This window comes from Pseudorca crassidens, chromosome 13, assembly GCF_039906515.1.
Source record: "Pseudorca crassidens isolate mPseCra1 chromosome 13, mPseCra1.hap1, whole genome shotgun sequence".
NCBI lineage: Eukaryota > Metazoa > Chordata > Mammalia > Artiodactyla > Delphinidae > Pseudorca > Pseudorca crassidens.
This window is the reverse complement of record NC_090308.1, coordinates 54,485,516-54,509,559: the sequence shown is the minus strand read 5'-3', so window position 1 is coordinate 54,509,559 and position 24,044 is coordinate 54,485,516. Positions and strand designations below refer to the sequence as shown.

General features: G+C 33.3%; 1 long non-coding RNA gene across 1 annotated transcript in view; it reads left to right on the top strand.

Annotated features, from left to right (window-relative positions):
• The window catches only part of LOC137204699 (uncharacterized), a 77,750-nt gene extending 53,990 nt beyond the window's left edge, over positions 1-23,760 (top strand). Inside the window, exon 3 of the long non-coding RNA XR_010933793.1 lies at positions 23,557-23,760. This is a non-coding gene — a long non-coding RNA (uncharacterized lncRNA). The remainder of the gene's footprint in view (positions 1-23,556) is intronic.
• The last annotated feature ends 284 nt before the right edge of the window (positions 23,761-24,044 follow it).

Genomic DNA, 24,044 nt, shown 5'->3' with positions numbered 1-24,044 from the left:
CTGTCATAAAACTCTGTGATACACTTATTTAACTCCTTGATACAGAAAAAATTACTGTTTATCCTGGAGAATATGTGGTTAGATTGAGGACTCAGAGATAATTCAGTTCTTAGGTTTCCTGCTTGAATGAATAGTGATAATATTTAACTTGATGAGGGGGACATGAAGTATGAAACAGGTTGGTGAAAAAAATCAAGATTTCTGTTTTATACATGTTAGACTTGTGGTATCTGAATTGTGATCTCTGGAAGACATTTGATTGGAGATATCAAGAACAGCAGTCAATTGGATATTCAAGTTTCGGGCTCATATTAAAGGTTTTGGCTGAGGACATGAATTTGGAAGTCATATACATAAATATAGTATTTAAATCTTTGTGAAAGGATAGCACCCTTTACAGAGAGTATATAGTGGGCAAGAATAATTCCAAGGGCCAGTCCCTGAGAAACCCAACAGTTTCAGTCAGAATCAATAAAGGAAACTCAAAACGTTATAGAAGAAGGAAATCACTAAGTATGACAAAAATATAAAACTCATTATTTCTGAGCCACACTCATCCAGCTATTCCTCCTTGATTGTCTACTTTAATATTAACTCTTGAGTCAAAATATATGTTAAGTAGAATCTATAAATCCTGGTTTGAAAACCCTCCTGGGCTAAGCTGCCTGGCTTTTCAGCAGGCATTTCTTTGAACTTAAATGGTGAAGAACATACAGCTATAACTCTGAGGTATCACCCGAGCAATCTCTGAAATAAATAAGAATCTTGAGAAGTAGGAAAGGAATCTCAGTGGTATGTCACCTGCCCTGTTACTGCACGTGGCTTGTAAAAATCAGGCAATACATATTCCACTGAAATAAAAGAATATGGAAAGCAGTTCATCTTCTATTAGGATATTTCATACTTTTCTGGCTCTTTCATAGGTACTGATTTCATGCTCTAAAGTCAGAGGTGATAGTTTACTATGAAACTAGACTTAAACCATTTTAAATTAAGCTGAAAGAAAAAGAAGAGACTATGAACATTGGACTGAAAAATCTGTTCTTGAGATATGAATGTATGTTAGTGTTACCTGGAAAATTACATATTTTATTATCCTCCAAAATTCCCCTTATAATTTACTTCCCTTTTATTGCTATCCAATTCCTTGGATTCCCATGGGTTTATTTGTACAACATCAAATTATTTGAATAAATGTAGGCATCAAGTTAATCCAAAAGCAATGTTGTAAGTAATAATGAAATAATAGCATATAGCTAAAAGCCAAAGCAACATAATACAACACTGTTAACATTAACAATGCAAGATGTAAGCTAAGTAAAAACTACAAACTCTACTTTGTTTAGAATGCAACGTGGGATAGGCTTCAGCACTATTTAAATCAAGCTTGTTAAAAGTCAAGAATATTGATTGTAAAATTGTTTCCCTAAACAAAACTTTGACATTGTAAAATTTGAACTATTTTATTTTCATAGCTGAAGTTGTTTATGATAAAATCTACTCTGTGAAAATGTGTTTGGCAACAAACAGTAATCCATCAATATAGCATTACAGACAACAAACAAAAGCTGAATATCCTTATTTCAAGATAAGAGAAAATGTACTCTAAAACTGTTCAGTATTTTTCTTATATTTGAATGCTTTAAAAATTCTGCAACATCAGGAGTACATAGTTTGTTATAGCAAAGAGAAAATATCAATTATTAGCTAGTGCAGACTGATTTACCTCTGATTTTAGCTGTTTATGTGGGAGAATAAAATATTCAAACTCAGACAACTTTATTTATGTTCTCACTGAGAGAGGGAGGGAGGGAAGGAAATAAGAAAGGAGGGAGGAGGGGGAGATGAAGACAGAGAGGGAGGGAGGGAGGGAGAGGGAGAGAGAATGAATATGAAAAATTGCCACAAAGCAAGTTTAGCAAGAGGAGAAGGAGATACTAATTATTATTGTAGCTTGTGTTTCCTGGCAACACCAACATTAGGTTTAAAATTAAGCAAAGCTATCACATTATCCCATAGTATGTGTTGGCTTATTTCTCCACTTATAAATTTCAAGATCTCTAGCTTTCATTATCTTCTCCCCTACTATTCCCTGGAGAAAATATCTTTCAAAATAAAGAACAAAATATATTCAGATAAGTAAAAAACTGTGCATTGAAAATATTAAAGGAAGTGTTTTTAGGCAGAAGGAAGAAAATGATTCCAAATAGAAGCACATTAAAATAAGAAAGAACATAGGAAAGGGTGAATATCCAGCTAAACTGAAATTAATATTATTTAAAACAATACTGTGTTGTAATGTGCAAGTGTATGTGAAATTAAAATAGATGACAAGTGAAGAGAATGGTGAGGTAGTGGCAAAGGAATTAAAGTGCAATAAAATTCATAATGTGAGGTAGTAACAAAAGTAATAATTTAAAGTAACTAATAAGTTATGGGTGCATAGTATAATCTCTAATGTAATTTCAAAAAGACTAAATAACAATCTACTAATGGACAAAGAGCATAATGAAAATACTTGATTAAAACAGGGAAGAGAAGAAACTGTTAACTACATATACATATATGAATATAAATATAATGCATACATTAATAAGAAGAATTCATCCAGGCAATATAAACATCTTCTACAAATAAAGATCTAAACCCTAAACCCATCATCCTAAAACTGGATTATTTGCTCTCAGCTTATGATATATTTGGATAAAGAAACTAGCAAATTCCAATTCATTGTATCTAAGTAAGTTCTAAAAACAGATTCTGTTTCCTTTTTTTTTCCTAAATTTCCTTTACACTCTTCTAAAAATTGGTTAATAAAATTAAACATTTCCCACTGAGAGTCTTTTTCAAATAAGGTTCACTTGACAAAATCAGATTTTACTATAATTTTATCACAATTTATATTTGATCTGAAATGTATCATAACTAGCATATAAATAAACACATAAAAATCATAGTCATGCCTAATGTACATAGTCATACATCAGAAAGAGAGAGGAGAAAAAAGGAAATTATAAATAGAAATTGAATTCTTATGAAGATTTTATGAGCAGATAGAATGTCGTATTTTAGAACCAATGGATTTTCTAAATAATAGATTTTCTGAACCACCAAAATATATGAAATGATTAATTAAAACTAATTTTAAAATACATAATTGAGGATATAACTTAGGATTTGAAAATTATTTTTCAAATATTAAAATTCAACCAAAATACAATAACTTCACATCTTTTGTTTTTTTTACAATGCAATGCACTCATTCTCAAAATCCAACTATTACCTCTGGAATGAAAGTGTAAGTTTCAAGAAAAAATTTGTGACACAGAAAAAAATAACTTGGAGAGTAGAGAACCACTGAAGATGGCCAAGAGTGTATTTCAGAAAGCAGTTTTTCTAGATTTCTAGAAAATGTTTTTCTAGATAATCTCTTGTATACTTAGTGGAGCATGCCAGCTTATCATGTAGTTTTTTGTTTGTTTCTTTTCATGGCCTAATTAACTAAAAGAATCAGGGAAGAATTCCAATTTTAAATCGTTATATAAAATGGGAAAGCCAGATCACACATTTATAGGAATAACTGGCTCAGTTATTGACCTTCACATTTCTTGATTTATAGAAGTATCCATAAATAGCTCCTAGAGATCAGTAAGGACAAGTTAAAATACATAGTTAAAAATGGACAAAGAAAATACTATGGAGACAATAAAAAAGATCAGTGGTTGCCAGGGGTGGGGCAAAGATGAATAGGCAGAGCACAGAGGGCTTCTAGAGCAGCAAAAATACTCTATACAGTATTATAACAGATATATGTAATCATACAGTTGTCCAAGCCCAGATATAGGTATTCATACATTTATCCAAACTCACTATGAGTGAACCCTAAGTTAAACTATGGACTTTGATTATGATGTGTCAGTTTACATTCATTACTGGTAAAAAAAAAAAAAAAAAAGTACCATTTTGGAGAGTGATGTTGATAATTGAGGCTATGCACGTATGGGGTACATGGGAAATCTATCTCCCTTTCAACTCTGTTACAAAACCTAAAACTCCTCTAAAAAAATAGTCATAAAAAATGGATGAAGAACATGAATGCTTCACAGAAGAAATGCAAATTTAAATCTGATCAAGTGAATACATACGTACATGCAAACTGAAACAGTAGGGCATCCTTTTAGCTTCTTAAATTGGAACATAATTTTTAAAAATGATAATACTTAACATTTGAAAGTAAATGAGAAAATAATTTTATACATAAATAATGGAAGTATAATTTAACTTTGCTCTTTCACATGTTTTCTGAATTCTGTTTTTACATGTGTCTCTTGTATACAATGTAGAGTTGTGCTATGATTTTTCTAATGTGATCCTTTTTCTCTTTAAATGGGGTAAAGTCATTTTACATTTACTTTGACAGATATGTTTCTAACCTATTCCGTATTATTCTGTGATATATTTCTGTTCTCATACTGTGTTTTATTGTCTTGTTTGCATTTGTGTATTTTCTGATATTTAGCAAGGTTTTGTTCTAAGTTTGGTAGTTACCTTTATAATTGTTACTATATAAGGGTATTTCCTAGCTTTCTATTTCTTTAAGGATCATAACTATTAATTCCCTATGAGAAAAAAGCAGAAAAAAAGAAGAGAAAAAAGTGAGCTTCTCTTTTTCTCCTTTACATTCCTTTATTTCTCTAAGATAAGTATATACAATTATGTACTTTCTGTGTTTACCTTTATACTGTTATACTATCATGGGTTTTATAAACAGAGTAATGGTAGCTTTATAGATGTGATAATTAAACTTCTCTGCATCTCTTCTTATATATCATTTTTCCCTTCTACACCACCTTTCTACATTGTAGAGTATGTAATTCTGATTTTTACATCTTTACAAGATTATATATTAACATCCTACTTAATGACGAGAAAGCTAGAAGCATTTCCCCTAAGATCAGGAACAAGGTAAGGAAGTTCCTCCCTGTTATTCCTTTTCAATATTGTACTGGAAGCCCTAGTTAATGCAATAAGAAAAGGAAAGGAAATACAAGATATACATATTGAGAAGGAAAATATAAAAGTGGCTTTGTTCACAGATGCCATGACTGTCTACATAGAAAACATTTAAGAACTGAAACATACACACACACCCCTGAAACTAATAAGCAATTACATCAAGGTTGCAGGATATAAGTTTCTTATACCAATCAATTGCCCTCTCATAAACCAGCAATAAAAAAGTAAAATTTGAAGTTAAAACACAATACCATTTACATTTACACCCCCAAATTACTTAGGTATAAATGAGGAAAATTACAAAACCCTTATGAAACAAAGACAAACTAAATAAATGGAGTGATATTCCATGTTAATGGATAGGAAGACTCAATACTGTCAAGATGTCAGATCTTCCCAACTTTATCTATAGATTCAATGTAATCTCAATCAAAACCTCAAGTATTATTTTGCGTAGATTAGCAAACCGATTCTAAGTTTATACAGAGAGGCAAAAGACCCAGAATAGTCAACACAATATTGAAGGAGAAGAACAGTTAGTGGATTGACAATGACCTGCACTAGAAAAATGATAAAACTTTTGTCATACTATGTGTTACTGAAACATTTATTAAATAGCAAAATATTTACCAGCTGATAATTTTATAGTGTTCTACGTCACACTAGAATATGAATGCCCTCTTGAAGGACTTTTAATATTATCATATGATCAATAAACATTTTATTTGAAAATGGAGCCCATATAATTTTTTCTGAACAACAGAAATGGGAGTTATTTTCCTCATGAATGCAAGTGTGTGTGTGTGTGTGTGTGTGTGTGTGTCTTGTTGTTTACAGTAATTAATATGCAAATTCAGGGATTATTTCTCTAAGCTGTTGCATGGAGTTTAAAAGATCCAAATTAAAGCATTTTTTAATTGGCACCAACTATTTAGTTTTCAATCAACCTGAAAAATATACAGTTGACTCTTCATATCTGCAGATTCTGCATCCGCAGATTCGACCAACCGCAGACTGAATATACTACATGGTCCATGGCTGGTTGAATCTGTGGATGCAGAACCCGAGGAAAGGGAGGGTTGGCTGTAAGGGACTTGAGTATCTACAGATTTTGATATTCGCAGTGTGTCCCGGCACCAGTCCTCCCGTGGTTGCTGAGGAATGACTGTATTTTTAATTCAGATTTCCTCAGAGTAAATACAGCATAGCCCATCCCTTTTCAGCAGAATTATTTGAAGTTCCTAAAATGCCACCATTAAAAGTAATATAATATGCCTCTGGTGTATCAAAGGGGAAAAAAAACTTGCCTTGGCTTCCTTAGGAATGTGAGAATTGTTTACATTATCAAATATATTAACAGATTAAAAGATCATTTCAATATACTCTGGATAATGTTTTATTAAAACCATTGATGATAAATACTCTTAACACACTAAGGAAAACGTCCTTGTCCTTAGGAAGCATAATCTAAAATGTCAATAGGTAAGATTATGTAATAGCAGTATCTCATTTTGCATAAATTTTTTATAAGGCAGCTCAGGGCTCCAAAAGGAAGTATGCCTGCAAACAAGGTGAAAACTACATAACCTTTTACAACCTAGCCTCAAAAAACAGCAGCATTTATCACACATTCTCTTGGTTACAAATAAGTAACAAGTCTGTTCTGGATACAAGAGGACATAACATAGATCCACCTCTTGAGAGGAGAACTATGAAGGTCACATTGTAGAAAAGCATTGGCTAGACAGAATTTTTCACCATCAAAAAAAAAAATCTGCCACAGTCTGCTATTTGGCCACAATTCATATCATTTCTATACGCAAAATATTCTCATTCTTTCCTCTAGGACCACCAGTCTCAGCTTATTACAACAGTAGTTCAAAAACTATGTGCCCAAAGTTCAGATACTCGTGAACTGTATCAGGTCTACATGTGGAAAAGACTCCTCAAGTACTGTTCCTCTGATAAACTAAAAAGACAATATATCTCCCACTATTACAGCCAACATGCAATTGTGTGAAAGCATAGAATAACCACCATAGACACTCTTATTAGTCGGCTTGGGCTACCATCACAGAATACCACCGACTGGGTGACTTACACAAACAAAAAAAGCCAAAAAAAATTACTTTTTCACAGTTCAGTTAGCTTGGAAGTCCAAGATCAAGGTGCCAGCCTGGTTGGTTCCTGGTGAGACCTCTCTTCCTGGTTCCTCACTGTGTCCTCACATGGCCTTTTCTCTGTGAGTATGCATCTCTGATCTCTTCTTAAAATTACAATAGTTCTATTGGAACAGGGCCCCAACCTTATGACCTCATTTAACCTAATCTCCTGGAAGCTCTCTCTCTAAATACAGTCAGATTGGGAGTTAGGGCTTAAACATATGAATTTTGAGGGGATACTATTCAGTTCATAACACATTTCTATTCAAAAATGTGGAAAATTGGAAGCACATAGTAGTCACTGGACAACTGCAATTCTAAAATCCAGCTAGGACCAGGTTCCCACTTCCTTGATTAGGGTTTATCTGTGTTTTCTGGGTTCTCCACGTCTCCTGACTCTGTCCTCTGGGCTCTTCCACTCTCTGTATAAGCTCTCTTTTCTATATAAAGTGGCATGGTCTACAAATGAGTATCTTTCTAAGCTTGCTTCTTATTTGTCAAAGGCTTCTTTTCATTGAATACTCATTAACCCTTTCATTTCAAACTGATACAATTTCTTTACAGTGTTACAGACTTGCTGTGAATCAGTTGATAATCTACTTTGTTAAAAAAAAAAGTGAAAACAGAAACAAATAGAAAACATGCCAATAGCTTTAGCCATATGTCCGCCTAAAATATAAAACATATTCCTCAAATCCAGGTTTATCTACAACCACATGACTTGAGCTGACCAGAACACAGCTGAATGGATTGCAGGTATTCAACCAATCTAATAGAAATCAACCTACAGAATGACAGAATCTGAATAGATTATTTTGAACCAATGTGAACTATAAAAAAAGACAGAGGCTCTAGTCAGTTAATTCTAGAAGCTAAATCTAAAAGACCAACCCTGAGTATAGCACATGAAACCAAAGTCATGTGTATGTCAAATTAGTGGTGAGTAGACATCTGAAGAGATAAATTTAAAATCTTTATAATCCTGTTTCAGAAAGGAGAACGGAACAGAGGACAGAAAGGCAAAGAAAGGAAATAAATGAATCCAGCAGACATTTGAATTTTCTAATCCCCAGTAGTGCAGCTTTATGTATTTACTGGTCTATTTACAGATGATTATTTAAGTTAAAAATATATCACATAACTGCGTCTGGATTCAGTGATATTCTCATGTAGACCAAATTACCCACCCTTTCGTTCTTCAGTTTGAGTAATTTTTATCTCATATTTAATCTCTGAATAATCTCTAATGAGAAAAAATTCCCAAACAGGATGGTAGCTTCAGAGTATTGTCAAATTTATTCAACATAGTTGGTTATAATGGAAACTTTAAAGCTGGGTTAAGGAGACTATACATTATAGGAGTGGAATTCTGACTAAAAATGATCTCCTGAACCTTTAGAGAACGGAATTTTATACCCAGGAAATTATTAGTATTCCCAAAATTCATTTCATAAGAAAAACAACACACAAAGGTGAAACAAAACATACACACTAAAAAAGTGAAATTAAAACTTGGGCATTCCAGAGATAAACCCACGCACATATGGTCAACTTATCTTTGATAAAGGAGGCAGGAATGTACAGTGGAGAAAGGACAGCCTCTTCAATAAGTGGTGCTGGGAAAACTGGACAGGTACATGTAAAAGTATGAGATTAGATCACTCCCTAACACCATACACAAAAATAAGCTCAAAATGGATTAAAGACCTAAATGTAAGGCCAGAAACTATCAAACTCTTAGAGGAAAACATAGGCAGAACACTCTATGACATAAATCACAGCAAGATCCTTTCTGACCCACCTCCTAGAGAAATGGAAATAAAAACAAAAATAAACAAATGAGACCTAATGAAACTTCAAAGCTTTTGCACAGCAAAGGAAACCATAAACAAGACCAAAAGACAACCCTCAGAATGGGAGAAAATATTTGCAAATGAAACAACTCACAAAGGATTAATCTCCAAAATTTACAAGCAGCTCATGCAGCTCAATATCAAAAAAACAAACAACCCAATCCAAAAATGGGCAGAAGACCTAAATAGACACTTCTCCAAAGAAGACATACAGATGGCCGATGGCCAAGAAGCACATGAAAGAATGCTCAACATCACTAATCATTAGAGAAATGCAAATCAAAACTACAATGAGATATCATCTCACACCAGTCAGAATGGCCATCATCAAAAAATCTACAAACAATAAATGCTGGAGAGGGTGTGGAGAAAAGGGAACACTCTTGCACTGCTGGTGGGAATGTGAATTGGTACAGCCAATATGGACAGCAGTATGGAGGTTCCTTAAAAAACTACAAATAGAACTACCATATGACCCAGCAATCCCACTACTGGGCATATACCCTGAGAAAACCAAAATTCAAAAAGAGTCATGTACCAAAATGTTAATTGCAGCTGTATTTACAATAGCCCAGAGATGGAAACAACTTAAGTGTCCATCATCGGATGAATGGATAAAGAAGATGTGGCACATATATACAATGGAATATTACTCAGCCATAAAAAGAAATGAAATTGAGCTATTTGTAATGAGGTGGATAGACCTAGAGTCTGTCATACAGAGTGAAGTAAGTCAGAAAGAGAAAGACAAATACCGTATGCTAACACATATGTGGAATTTAAGAAAAAAAAATGTCATGAAGAACCTAGGGGTAAGACAGGAATAAAGACACAGACCTACTAGAGAACGGACTTGAGGATATGGGGAGGGGGAAGGGTGAGCTGTGACACAGCGAGAGAGAGGCATGGACATATATACACTACCAAACGTAAGGTAGATAGCTAGTGGGAAGCAGCCGCATAGCACAGGGAGATCAGCTCGGTGCTTTGTGACCACCTAGAGGGATGGGATAGGGAAGGTGGGAGGGAGGGAGACGCAAGAGGGAAGAGATATGGGAACATATGTATATGTATAACTGATTCACTTTGTTATAAAGCAGAAACTAACACACCATTGTAAAGCAATTATACCCCAATAAAGATGTTAAAAAAAAAAAAGAATAAAGTACCATACAAATTAAAAAAAAAAAAAGTTGGGCATTCATATATTTGTGATTCCATTTTTAAAGCCAACTCTTCAATTTATAATATGATTCAATATTGTTATGATTTACATTCACTGTACACAGTTTGAAATGTTTTATTAAAAATACAAAACCCTAAAACTCATAAAAATAATGTTATAAATTATTCCAATATGAAACATGGATAGAAGTTTAATTCAGATATTTTAGAGTTGTCTCAGGGTTATCTAAAATGCCACACCTGTTTACTCAGGGGAAAACTAAAAGCAGAAATTAATAACTCTGTCATTCTTATTTGAATAATATGTACAAAGATCTTTGTTTTTCTCACATAGCAAGAATCAGCTAACTAATATTATGGATAAGAATAATAAAACTCATATAATTGGAAAACCAAGTAATCATTTTTCTGGGGTACCTTAACCAACAGACCTTAAGAATTATTTAAACTACAATTAATTATATTCAAACTTAAAACTAGGTGACAGTGTTTAAAAGTATATCAAATTTTCTAATTTTCTCACTCTGGGTATTTTCTTTCAACCAAAAATGTCACATATGCAACACAGCACACAGAAAGCAAAGAATTGAATAAAACAATTATTTTTCAGGAAAAATTGATCTGGCATTCCACAAGTGCAATAACACATCTTCAAAACTCAAACTCATATTCTTAGTGTAAGTGAGTAACAAACCTAAATCTATGTGCAGGAGATAATCACAACTATCATATTTCTAATCCTGCCAGCTGAATCAACTTTGCTGATGTGGAATTAGATTTTAGTTAGCCCCTCATTACTGACTATAAGCAATAATGATATTGAGTCTTGATTCTTATAGCATTCTTTGGTTTCTCTTTTTTATATTCTTTTTTCCCAGCTTTATTGAGATATAATTGATATGTCATGTAAGTTTGATTACAACATGTTGAGTTGTTACACTTACATGTTGCAAAATAATTTCCACCATATTATTAGCTAACACCTCCATCACATCACATAATTACCATTGCTTTCTTTGTGGTGAGAACACTTAAGCCCTTTTCCATCTTCTGGATTGGTGAGCCTCACTATCCCTATAATGTTCCTATGTTATAGTCTTTTTATCCGATACACTAACAGAGGAAAGCTGTCTGATTGTTGTAGGTATGACTATTTCTAGCTGCCTGTATGTCATGTTAACTGAAGACTAATTTAAATCATGAGACCCCACTGTAATATGCACTGCAGTAACACACACTGGCATATATTATTGTTCTAGTAATATAAGAAATAATCTGGACTTTTAAGATCTTTGGCTTAAACTTCACTAACGAGCCATCCTTGAAGTAAATTTTTGAAGGGAACTGCTAAGAATGAGTAATATGAATGATATGAAAATGCAATTCGCATGTGGATAGTAATCAATTTATGGAAAACATCTCATATGGATAGAAGCTTGGTTTTTTCCTACATGTTTATTAAATATTTATATGAAGCATAGCTATATATCTGAAGTTTTACTTAATTAGATACAATTAAATACACATTTTTCACATTGTACTTACATTTCAATGTAAGTTAAGGAACTGTCCTGAGTATGGCTTAAGATAATTTTTATAAGACAGAAGTACACAGTTTGCCAAAAAGAGAAAGGTACTGTACTTTTAGATAACATGGGTAAATTGATGCATTACAGAAATTCTGCACATCATTTATACATGTCTAAATGTAATAGCAAAAAATGCATCATCGTACATCATTTCCCTTTCATTATTTAAAGTATACTAAGGTCACCTCCAAAGTTAAGAAAATATTGGCCATTTTATTTATTATGGGATGGAAAACAAAACCAGTAATCTCTTTTAGGACTGCAAGTACATTTTCCCTTTGAATTTTGTTTCTTCCCCCTCTCTTTTATGATATCTTGATGCTGATTTTACCAGGGAAACAAAGACCATGATAATGTGAAACATAAATTTCCTGAGCTAAATGGAGTCCAGTAAGTGAAACACTGAATGCAAAGCTGTTAGATAAGGAATGGCAGGTTACCATAAATTAAGCAATAGCCATTCAGGAGAGTATGACAGTAGAATTTTAAAAACCTCATTTATCAACTACTAAGAATATATCCTGTTTACATAGACAGAATGTTTAAAGAATGTGAAAAATAAACTTTATAAAATCCTTCTTTCCATCTTTGACGATACGTAAGAACATATTCTAATCAGATAGGTGTTAAGTCCATTATGCCTATTGACAGTTTGATTATACAGTGGCCAGGAAATATGGAATCTTTTTATTTATTTTATGTAAGTTAAATCTATTTATAAGTAATTCTGAAGGGCCTGGGCTATTGTGAGAAGTCAAGGAAGGGAAAGTTTTTGTGTGCTAATATGGAAAATAACAGTCTAATTCTCATATATTGAATGATAAAAAAGGGATATAGACTATAGATAAGGTAGTTACAGAGATGCATAACCAGTTCATACTTTCTTTTATACCAAATGTTACATTTTAACTCTAAAAAGTATGTGTATTGAGATTATGAAGGGAGTGACAACTACATTTAAAGATCTCATATTCCTTAGCTACAGTGGATAGAAAATCCCTCTACCCTAAATGTTGAGGTTTTGTTGGTGATGAACTTCCCCAAGAACTGCATTTCTTCTCCAAATTGATCCCCCCCAAAAGAGAAAGAAATTAGAGGATTGATAAATGGGCTTAATAAAGACACATGCAAATGCTTTTTTCATAATCCTTATTATAACTCATTACTATCACTCCCACCAACTTGAAGGTTTATAAATTACCAAACAGCCATAGCTGTTTTTTTCATTATTTGACAATTACAGTTGAAAACATTGCACTGGCACACTAATCCTATTTTGCTCAATAGTTTTGGCACCTGACATCCATTTAATGAGCATAAGTTCACAGGTGGAAAAACATTTTAAGTAAATTTATAAAGAGAAAGATTCATCACAGTTTTTAAATCACAAAAATATGATATGTTAAAAATTAGTAGTTAAAGTTGTTTCATATCATTGGCAGGCACTATATTTACTGTAAACTCATCGATGGATGTCTGGTTAGGTGACAAATAGCTTGAACTCTATTTCAATTTCATACCCATCAAAATCTTTTCTGTTTATTTCTACTAAACTGGAAAATATCAACAGCCATAAGTCATTAGGCTTCAATATTTTGTAATCTTATTTGAAAAAATTTGGTATTTAAGAAACAGTAAACTCATACAAATTAAAGAGGATTCTCACTGAAATATCCATTGTTTAGAAAAGAGATGTGCATATCGCAACGAAATCTAGAAAGTCAACTGTTTTAACTTTGCAGATAATGCCATAGGTCTGAATCACAGATTTAAAATAATAATTACCTTTTATTATCTTAATTGATCCCCTTCTCCTCACGCAAGAAACAGACCCTGAGAGAAGGATTATGTACATGAGGTGGAGGGAACACTGGAAAAAGACAGGAGAAATGATTAAAAAAAAAAAACAAAAAACTTTGGGCAGCCAGTATGGGGAGAGTTACTGAGCCAACTTTACAGTGAGTGACTGAAGTTTAAACTCTTAGAGAAAATCTTGGAAATAGTACAAAATACCTGCTTCAAAATTATCCTCAGGCAAGGGAGCTGCAATAATTATAGTTTTATATCCATCAGTAATTCATTGGGTAAAGACTGCCTCCAAAGAGACATTAAATCTTAGCCAATTCTAATCACGTATGCTCACAGGCAAAGCATATGCTAGCAACCCAAGGGTGACAATGACCATGATGTATGTGTTGACCACCAGAAATCAGGCTGAGGGACACTGAAATGGTATGTGGATCTGAGGGTAATTGGCTGAGCACTGAAAGTGTCTGCTACACTTCTCTTTACCAGTAGAATTCACATTCTATATCAACACGACATATGTTTATTATGAGCACTTATTAAGTTCTTACCCACAGATTTTTTGTTACTATTTTTTCATTAATTTTATATTTCAATTATTCAGTTTGGAGGCAATGGTCAATCTCTGTATCTTAGAGATAAATTATGCAAAGCAATATTGACACACAAGAAAAGTCCATGGAAATTGTATGAGAATGCATTAACAAAACACACTGTATTCTATTAACTAAACATGACCTGAATAAATTAATATATCTGTATAACATATTTAACATGTTTACAAAGCATCAAAATTCTTGTGCTGCTAGGTGAAAGGTATATGAGAGTTCTGTATTACTTTTGCAACTTTTCTGGAAGTTTAAATTTAAGTAGGGAAAATAGTTAAAAATTTTTCTGGAAGTTTACATTTAAATAGTTAATTTTTTCTTTTAATATCAAGAAGAACCTGGTTGTGACAAGTGGGAATGATAAAAGCATGAAAAATATAAAGTGAATGCTAAATATTTAATAATAATCATATATTTCATATCTGTCACATAAATGTGTCATTGCTTAACTCCCTTTTCACCTTAAAACTGTTTGACACCTGATAGACTTTCAGAATACACCAGTTTTTCATAGGTTTTATTGTGAAAAACACTACCCCAAAAATATAGCATGCAAGTCAGGCTACGATGCATCTTTAAGGTGAAACTGTAGGACAAGAAATTAGGTGCTCTGTATTTGCCACTTTTCCAGAACTTAAAACAAAACAAAACAAGATCTTGTTGAACCAAAGATCAGATATGGACTGTTTACAACAGCTGTTATTAATTACTTTCTTCCCTGATGACTAAAAAGCAGATGTGATAATTAAATGACAGAAGTGTCATATATCAGTCAGAAGGAATAATATCCTCATAGTACTACTTGTTCACAAGTAGAAATCAATCTGTTGTTTAGAGCAAATTACAAAATCTTATTTGTGTAGACCCTGTTAGCCTGGAAGAGCCTCCTTTGGTTGAAGCTGGTCTGCTGTTGTCACTAAGTCTGATTCTCTGTTGATCAGAGGATGCCAAGGCTCAGCTTCACCTTCACCATCTGGCTGTCATGGGACATTCAAGGGAACGAACAGATGCGCTCAGAGGACTCCTACCAAATATAAGGCCTAGAAATGTCTCAATTAAAACTCTCTTTCTCATTGTACACCCTTATATATATGAGAATGGCTAAAACTTTTAATAATGAAATATTTTTAAAAAGCACTAAAATAACAACATCCTTAATTTTTCAAACAAATAACAAAGATCCCTCATGATGTTAAAATGATCTCTAACTTCTCTTGGATATTTTCACCATAGGATAAAGAGATGTCATATAGATATGTATGAGAATAAAATCTTATGGTAGGTGACATAATTTATATATTGATTGAAGACATAAGGACACATGCTTAAATCTATTATATAATTTATAGTATAATAAATAAAAAGCAAGTCCCCAACATTTCTTTATTTAATATAGATATGTCAATGTGTTTATACACTGAATTATACTATAAAGCTCTTGCAAGCAGTAAATCCCTCTTTGACTAGTGCTCTCTTATTTTTTTTCTGTCACAATACATTTTCTAAATAAGGCATTATGTTTATAGTAGTTGAATATATGAGTCAATAAATAGCTCTTGAAGGTGATGGAATGCCAAAACAAAGAGATGTTTGCTAACCACCAAGCCATCCGTGTGTAATATATATCAATATGATGGACATTATTCCCACTAGTCTAAATATTCACACAATAAAGGAATCAACAATTTAACGTAGTCTATTCCAAAGTTGTACTGTTTTGAATCAGTATATTATTTTGTCAGTGAATAAAATAAGTAAAACACATTACAGCAAAACTCATTAAGTATTTCCTATTGCAAATCTGTAGATTAGGGAATTGATCCTTTATATCATATTTAATGTTAGACAGTTTCCCTTATTTTAATAAATATGTCTGTTACACCATTTGCTATTACATGAGTACATAGTCTATCCTTTTGATTTCTATTGCCACGTTTCAAAATTTCACCTATGGACATTTTAGCAACAACTCATACCTTAAGGACAGGTTAATATTTCTACTTTTATAAGTCACCAAAAGCACAGAAACCTCTAAAGGGAAACCAAAATGAGCTGTTTCTTAACCTACTGTGGGATCTAAATAGTAAATACAAATTAAATAATGTTTTAATTACATTAAATCCTCATTATTATTTTACTTTAAATTTTGTGGGAAATTTTAAAAAACATAATCCCAGTTATGTGATATATTTTTAACTCAAATAATCATCTGTAAATAGACCAGTAAATACATAAAGCTTTCTTTATAGATTAAGCATGATCAAAACTTACTGTTCCAGTTACATTACATGTATTTTAGGGAATATGCAACCAATACTAAAACAGCCTTGAAAATAATCTGGAAAGAAGGAAGAACAACATATGTATTTCTGTGGATAGTGAATTTCAGAGAAAGGAAGCCTAGAACATTGTAATGCAACATATTAAATGCTGATAAAAGTAAAAAATAGACAGAAATATAATATTGTTTACTAGAGATGCCATTTTTCTCTTGCATTGGTATGTAGCACTACACGTGAAAGGGTAAAATACGAATAGAAATTAAACCATATGATCCAGCAATCCCACTCCTGGTCATATATGCAGAGAAAAACATGGTTTGAAAGGGTACGTGTGCCCCAATGTTCACTGCAGCACTATTTACAATAGCCAGCACATGGAAGCAACCTAAGTGTCCACTGAAAGATGAATGGCTAAAGAAGATATATACATATATACAATGGAATATTACTCAGCCATTAAAAAGAATGAGATAATGCCATTTGCAGCAACATGGATGAACTTAGAGATTATCATACTAAGTGCAGTAAGTCAGACATAGAGAAATATGATATCACTTATATGAGGAATCTAACAAAAAATGATACAAATGAACTTATTTACAAAGTAGAAACAGACTCACAGACTTAGAGAATGAACTTATAGGGGGAAGGGTAGGGGGGAGGGATAGATTGAGAGTTTGGGATTGACATGTACACACTGCTATATTTAAAAAAGATAACCAACAAGGACCTACTATATAGTACAGGGAATGCTGCTCAATTTTCTGTAATAACCTAAATGAGAAAAGAATTTGAAAAATAGATACATGTATATGTATAACTAAATCACTTTGCTGTACACATGAAACTAACACATTGTTAATCAACTATGCTCCAATATAAAATAAAAATTTTTTTAAATTATAGTCATCCCAGTGGATGTGGAAAAAAATAAATGAAAGATATAAAATAGTAGCAGGACTGAACAACAAAATCAGATAATCTTATAGCAGTATTGTTAGTAAACAGTCCCATGATCTCTTCTAAGAACTTGTCATTAATTAATGTGTAAAACAACCATATTTGTACTTCCATTTTACAGGCAAGAAAACTAAGTTACAGAGATGTTGAATTCCTTTCCCAGAATAAGGAGAATGAAAATGTTTATTATAAGGCTATGAAATATGAAATAAGGCTATGAAAATGTTTATTTCAAATTGGAACTACTATGCTATATTTACCCCAGGTGTGTGTTTGTGCTTATGTTTAAATACGTTCCTTAATTTTTAGAATTCCAGAGTTAAAATCGAAACATCTGTACTTAAATGGCACCAACGCATCTAATTGATCATTCTTTCCACTGGCAATACCACCCTGATTATAGGAGGAGGGACATAGCTCTTAGTAATTGATTGATTATTCTTAACATCTTCAAATTAAAATTTCTAACACTCTAAACCCTCAAACATATACAGAACACTCAGTGCTTCCTCTCTTGGTGTGACACCCTGTAACACTTTGAGGCGGCATTTCAACCTAAAATTATAGCAGTAAACACACACTCACACAGGCATATACACCTAATTAAAGAGACTTTAAATAAAAATATACAATCTCGTAGGAAAGGTGCTAGTATCAGAAATCACAGTATATTTATCTGCAATTGACAATCAACATAATTTTTGTAGTGTTATATTGATCATTGCTATTTGGTATTCTATATTCTCCATCTTTATCATTTTGTCTTATGGTTTTCAAAAAGAAATGCAATTTAATGTCCATAGTATTAGCAAAAAAGATTTTTCTTTTTATCCTCCTGCAATGTTCAATACTGTATATGCGGAACTATATTTTTGTCTTCTAAACATAAGGCAAAGTGTCGTCTTCTTTTCTTTTTTTTTTCCTGTTATAAAGACACCACTCTTACCCACGAGAATAACATTCAGAGTAGAAGTCTGTAAGGATGCAAACAACTCCAGCTACTTGTGTTTTGACATTTGTTTACTAGCAGGTGGTCTGTTTCTTGGAATTTTTTTCAAAACAAACGTTCTGGACCAGAAAATTAGTTCACACTAGATTACAATATGATGGGTAACTGAAGCATTTATAGCTAACTGAAGCATTTATAGCTACAGACATTAAAGGGCAGCTTCATCAATTAGATTCTCAAACTTCTGGCAGAAAATCAGTGTTCTGTTTACACTATTTCTTAAAGTACTAATCATCCTGTTCAGAGAGAGCACTATATCTTATATGTTTTACTGTTTCTTTTGTGGAACTGTTTTTAAATAAAATTTTAAATAAAATCAAATAAAACTAAAAATAGAACTACCATATGACCTAGAAATCCCCCTACTGGACATATATCCTAAGAAGACCATAATTCAGAAAGTCATGTACCACAATGTTCATTGCAGCACTATTTATAATAGCCAGGACATGGAAGCAACCTAAGTGTCCATCAACAGATAAATGGATAAAGAAGATGTGGCAGATGTATACAATGGAATATTACTCAGCCATAAAAGGAAATGAAATTGAGTTATTTGTAGTGAGATGGATGGACCTAGAGTCTGTCATACTGAGTGAAGTACGTCAGAAAGGGAAAAACAAATACCGTATGCAACACTTATCTATGGAATCTAAAAAAAAATGGTTCTGATGAACCTAGGGGCAGGACAGGAATAGAGATGCAGACATAGAGAATGGACTTGAGGACACAGGCAGGGGGAAGGGTAAGCTGGGACGAAGTGAGAGAGTAGTACTGACATATATACACTACCAAATGTAAAATAGATAGCTAGTGGGAAGCAGGTGCATAGCACAGGGAGATCAGCTCGGTGCTCTGTGACCACCTAGAGGGGTGGGAAAGGGAGGGTGGGAGGGAGGTGCTAGAGGGAGGGGATATGGGGATATATGTATACATATAGCTGATTCACTTTGTAATACAGCGGAAACTAACACAACATTGTAAAGCAATTATACTCCAATAAACATGTTAAAAAAATCAATTAGGTTACACATTTTATAAGGCCCACTATTTCCCAGCACTCTCTGTATTAAGTAAAGTACCAAGTACCACATCTAGATTCAGGGTATGGACTTTGGAATCAGACTGATCTTGGTTCAGTTCTATATGTGACCAGTTGAGTCATCTTCAGCATTTACATCATATCTCAAAGCCAGAATTTATTTATAAAATGAAGATAATAATGGTATTTACCTTATAAGTTTGTAAATAAAAGTGATTTTTAGGTCTATGTCTTACAGCCTTGACATCTGAAATGATAAGCTCTTTCTTATGGATAAGGAAATAGTTTCAAAAAATAATTTGGCTGAGTTTTCATCGCTACAAAGCGGAAGAGATAAAACTAAATCCAGGTGTGTCACATACCAAAGCCCCAGTGCAATTCATTAGATTTGGCTGTAGAAACCTTTCTACAAACAAAAATTATGGAGGGGCTAAATATATTTGGAATATATTTTAAGGTGGAATAGCTCTGGTTGAAGGTGGTGCTTCTAGAGTTTATTGAAAAGATAATCACACAGCCCTACTCTCTCTACCTATGGCCCTTCTCTGCTGCAATAGCAATTAACAGGGTTCTGCACAATGCCAGGAGCCTGACAGCCACTACATTATACGGTTCTATAATGACATGCAATGGATGAGCCAAAGGGGACCACACTACAGAAAGTTTGCCTAATGTATACAATTTTGAAGTGTGGCTATAATCTGAAAAAAAAAATACCAGTTTACCAAAGCAGCATCTGAAATCCCCATGAGCCACACTGGATTGAGATTGAGAGCATTATACCATTCCTGGGTATCCCTGAGATTCTGTGCGGTGAAAAGAGACAGGCTGAAGAATACAGCACCCTATGTTTTTGCTCCACAGACTGTTCATTTTGTCTCCCAAGATGAAAGTGAATGACTTCAGGAAGTCAAGGCCCAGGATAAATGGATATATATTATCAATATTATACAGATCTATAAATACCATGATCCTTATCACAGGTGTGTCACCACTATAAATAATGCTTCAGTAAACTCATTTACCAAAGTAGATTCGGCGAATGGGTAAGTAAAAATCAGAATGGTTAAGGACTGAAGTGTAGATAGATCCTGAGAAAATGAAGACAATTAGCACAGACTTCATTTGGTGAGAGTTTGGTTGTAGCAGGAAGGAGGGAGTGCTTGAAGGAGAAATAGCTGAAGGTTTTTTCTTTTCTTTTTGTCTTAATGGAATACATTGGGGTCTGTTTATTTCAAGGAAAAGAATCGAACAAGGGTGATAAAGTAGCTTTCCAGAAGGGACAGGAGAGGCCAGGAAAAATAAAACCACGTGGATGACCTACACTTCAATAGGTAGAGGGGCACATTCTCCTCCATCTCTGAGAAAAGAGGAAATATCCATGAGATCAAGTGCAGATGAATTTGTAAATAGCAGATGTTAGGAAATTTAGGAAGTTGACATTAATTGTTTTTATTTCATACTGTAAAGTAAGAAACAAGAATATCTCTGGAGAATGGGAGAAAAAAAGGCGGTAAAGGAGACTTGAGGAGCACAGTGAAGACTTTTAATAGCTACCAAAGGGAATAATAAGGTGCTGACTAGTGACCTACAATAGAATTGCCAAAAAGTGTTGAACTGGTAGCTGACATTGGGAACCATGAATTTCTAATGACTCTAGCAGTTTCTGTTTCTGATTTTTCTTCAGAAGCGCTCAGAAGCATGGGTATAGAAACAAAGAATATGATTATGGGATTCATTTATTATTGGAATTTTGCTGCAAGGGTCCAGGAGAAGGTAAAGCTGCTGCAAGTGTCCAGGAACAGAGCAGTTGAACATACAGGAAAAAGTGCATATAAACACTGAAGAACTTTAGTGAAGGAAGGAAGGAAGGAAGAGAAACGAGGAGAGGACAAATTTGAAAAATAGACAAAACAATAATAGAACAGCAATGATGATATGAATAGTACAATTAATGTGAATAGCTAAGAAGTATTTAGTGATCACTGTGTGTCAGGAACTGTTCTTACTGTTCTTATTGAATCCTTATAACAAACATATAAAGTTGATGTCATTATTAACTCATTTTACAGATGAAATAGCTGAAGTTCAAAGGATTAAGTAAGTAGCCCAAGACCACTCAAATAGCAAGTGGTTAAAACAAGCTAAAGAGACTGAATGTCAAAATGTCTTTGAAAATACGATGAGTCAATGAGTAAGAGGATGAAAAGATATGTTAATTGTCAAGTTTAATATTAGAGTCTAGGATTTCAAAAGTAGAGTTTTCAATTAAAATACACATACAGCCAAGGGCTTGTGTTGGTAAAATGGAAAGTGTTACTATATTAGAGGCTTAATAATTACTATTTTGAGTCCTAAAATTATAAAACAATTTACAGTAACTGCTAGGAAGATTGGTTTTTAAAATCGAGATCTTATTCCTTATCTCTCAGTTCAAACCAGATATAGGTTTGTTTCTCCGTTTGTTTCATTTTCAAATGGCTCTCTTTATAACAGATTCTATGAGGACATTATCTGCATTTGTCCTCATTGTTTAAGGAATGTGTGTGGAGCATTCTCATTCAGGTTTAATAAGATAATGAAGTTAACAGTGGGAATGTCAGGAACTTATGATAGGTGGAAGAAAGCTCATTTATATGAGCATTAAGTTCCTTGAAATTTATGTGTAGAGATAAGATGAGCCATATATTAGTCTTCAAAATGCAGGGCAATGGTCAGGAGGTAGATAACAGTAACCAAGTAATGCAGTAATTAATAAATAAGATAGCAAAGGGATAGGAGCAGCAGTGAGGTAGTCTGAAAACACCTTATTTACATGCAAGCTTTTACTACATGGTGCCGGCACAGTGACCAACCACCCCAGGGAAGCAGTGCCCACACAGAGAAGTCAGAATTTGGTCAAGGCAAAGAGGCAGTGAAAATATTCTTCCAAAAAATGAGAAATGTGAGGTAATGTTGTTTACTAATTGGATGTGATGTCTTCATAGTATCCAGTGAAAGTGAGAATGGCATTAAAAAATGTGAAATAGAGCTCACTAAAAATACACAATTGGAGAATCTCATTCATGTATAGACATGGTGATCTGTATATGTATATACTTTTTCTTCAAAAGGGTTTCTTGTCTAGTAGAAGAGAGAAAAAAAAAAAAAAAAAGCTTTTTTTTGGAGGTGGCCAAGCATGACAGGAATGAAATATAAATTTAACCAGTCCAATGTCGATTTTTTTTTTTTAATGGTAGTATGTTCTTTTGTATTGGAGTCATTGAAAGCTCTGAGTATTGGGGTCATGTCTGATTATTCCAGTCACCCTCATGCCTGTAAAAATGCTGGCAATGAAGTCAGACAACCAGTTCCTGGGAGGAACTAACCACCACCCTTGTGCAATAGATTTCAAAGATGCCAAACATTGGTACAAAACGGACTAATCTGTGCAATAGAACATTTTTCTGTGTACTCTCAAAACACCATGTAGTCTGTTATTAATCATGACAATAATGACCAAATCTATACTTTATAATTGTGAGGATAAATTTAGTGATTTGTCCTTCAAATTTTCAGTCTGTGATTTGTATAAATGATGAAGTACAAGCCATTTGTTAAACAAAAATCAACAATGGCGTTCTTACTATTATGTGCTTAACACTTGGGTTATCTAGGCACAGGTTTCCTTTCGTTAAATGTTCCCTTTCATTAAACAAGATTTATTACCTCATTGATATTTTCAAGGGTCACAATTAAGAATCAGATTTAGTTATATGATAAATAAATCCTTGGACACCTGGATCTCACCCTGACTGTAAAGGGTTGGAGTAATTACAGACACAGAGTCACTTCTGAATTTTAATGCTATTTAAATGACTTGGTTATATAATCATTGGCTCCTGAACTTCCTTCCTTAGGTGATACAGACAATACTAATACTTATTTCATAGTAGGTATTATAATAAAATGATAAATATAAAATGTTTAACAGCAGCTGGTACATAGTAGGCTCACAAAGATGCTATTTGATATTATTAATGTTGTTATTCTAATTTACTACAGGTGTGCTCACAGAAACACCACAAGAATAATGCAACCCATGTGATAAGATTCCTTGTGAGCTCAATTTGACTTTAGATTTTGTTAGATGGATGTGAATCGCCCGGGAAGACACTCTATGTTTGCAAGAATTCACTGGGGCTCAGAAAATCTAATAAGGCCAGTATTTCAGAACAGTGAAAGAAAATTCTGGGAGCTCTTTGAATATGATATATTCCATCATGGCAGTTTTTTATCTCTGTTAAAAATGTTGTCTAGGACTCTTTGACTATGTTGTTTGAAAACATGGAAAGGCTTTATCCTTGTTACCAAAAAATATAATGAAAATTGATCTTCTGTTTGTTCTTGCAGTATATTACAATACAATAATGAAGGGTAACAGTAAATTTCAGTAAAGGTAAAATTAGGCCTATACAAAAGATTTTTCATGGTAGGTAACAGAATCATCATTATCAGAGGTTATAAAGTCAAATAATATGATATGGATTCGA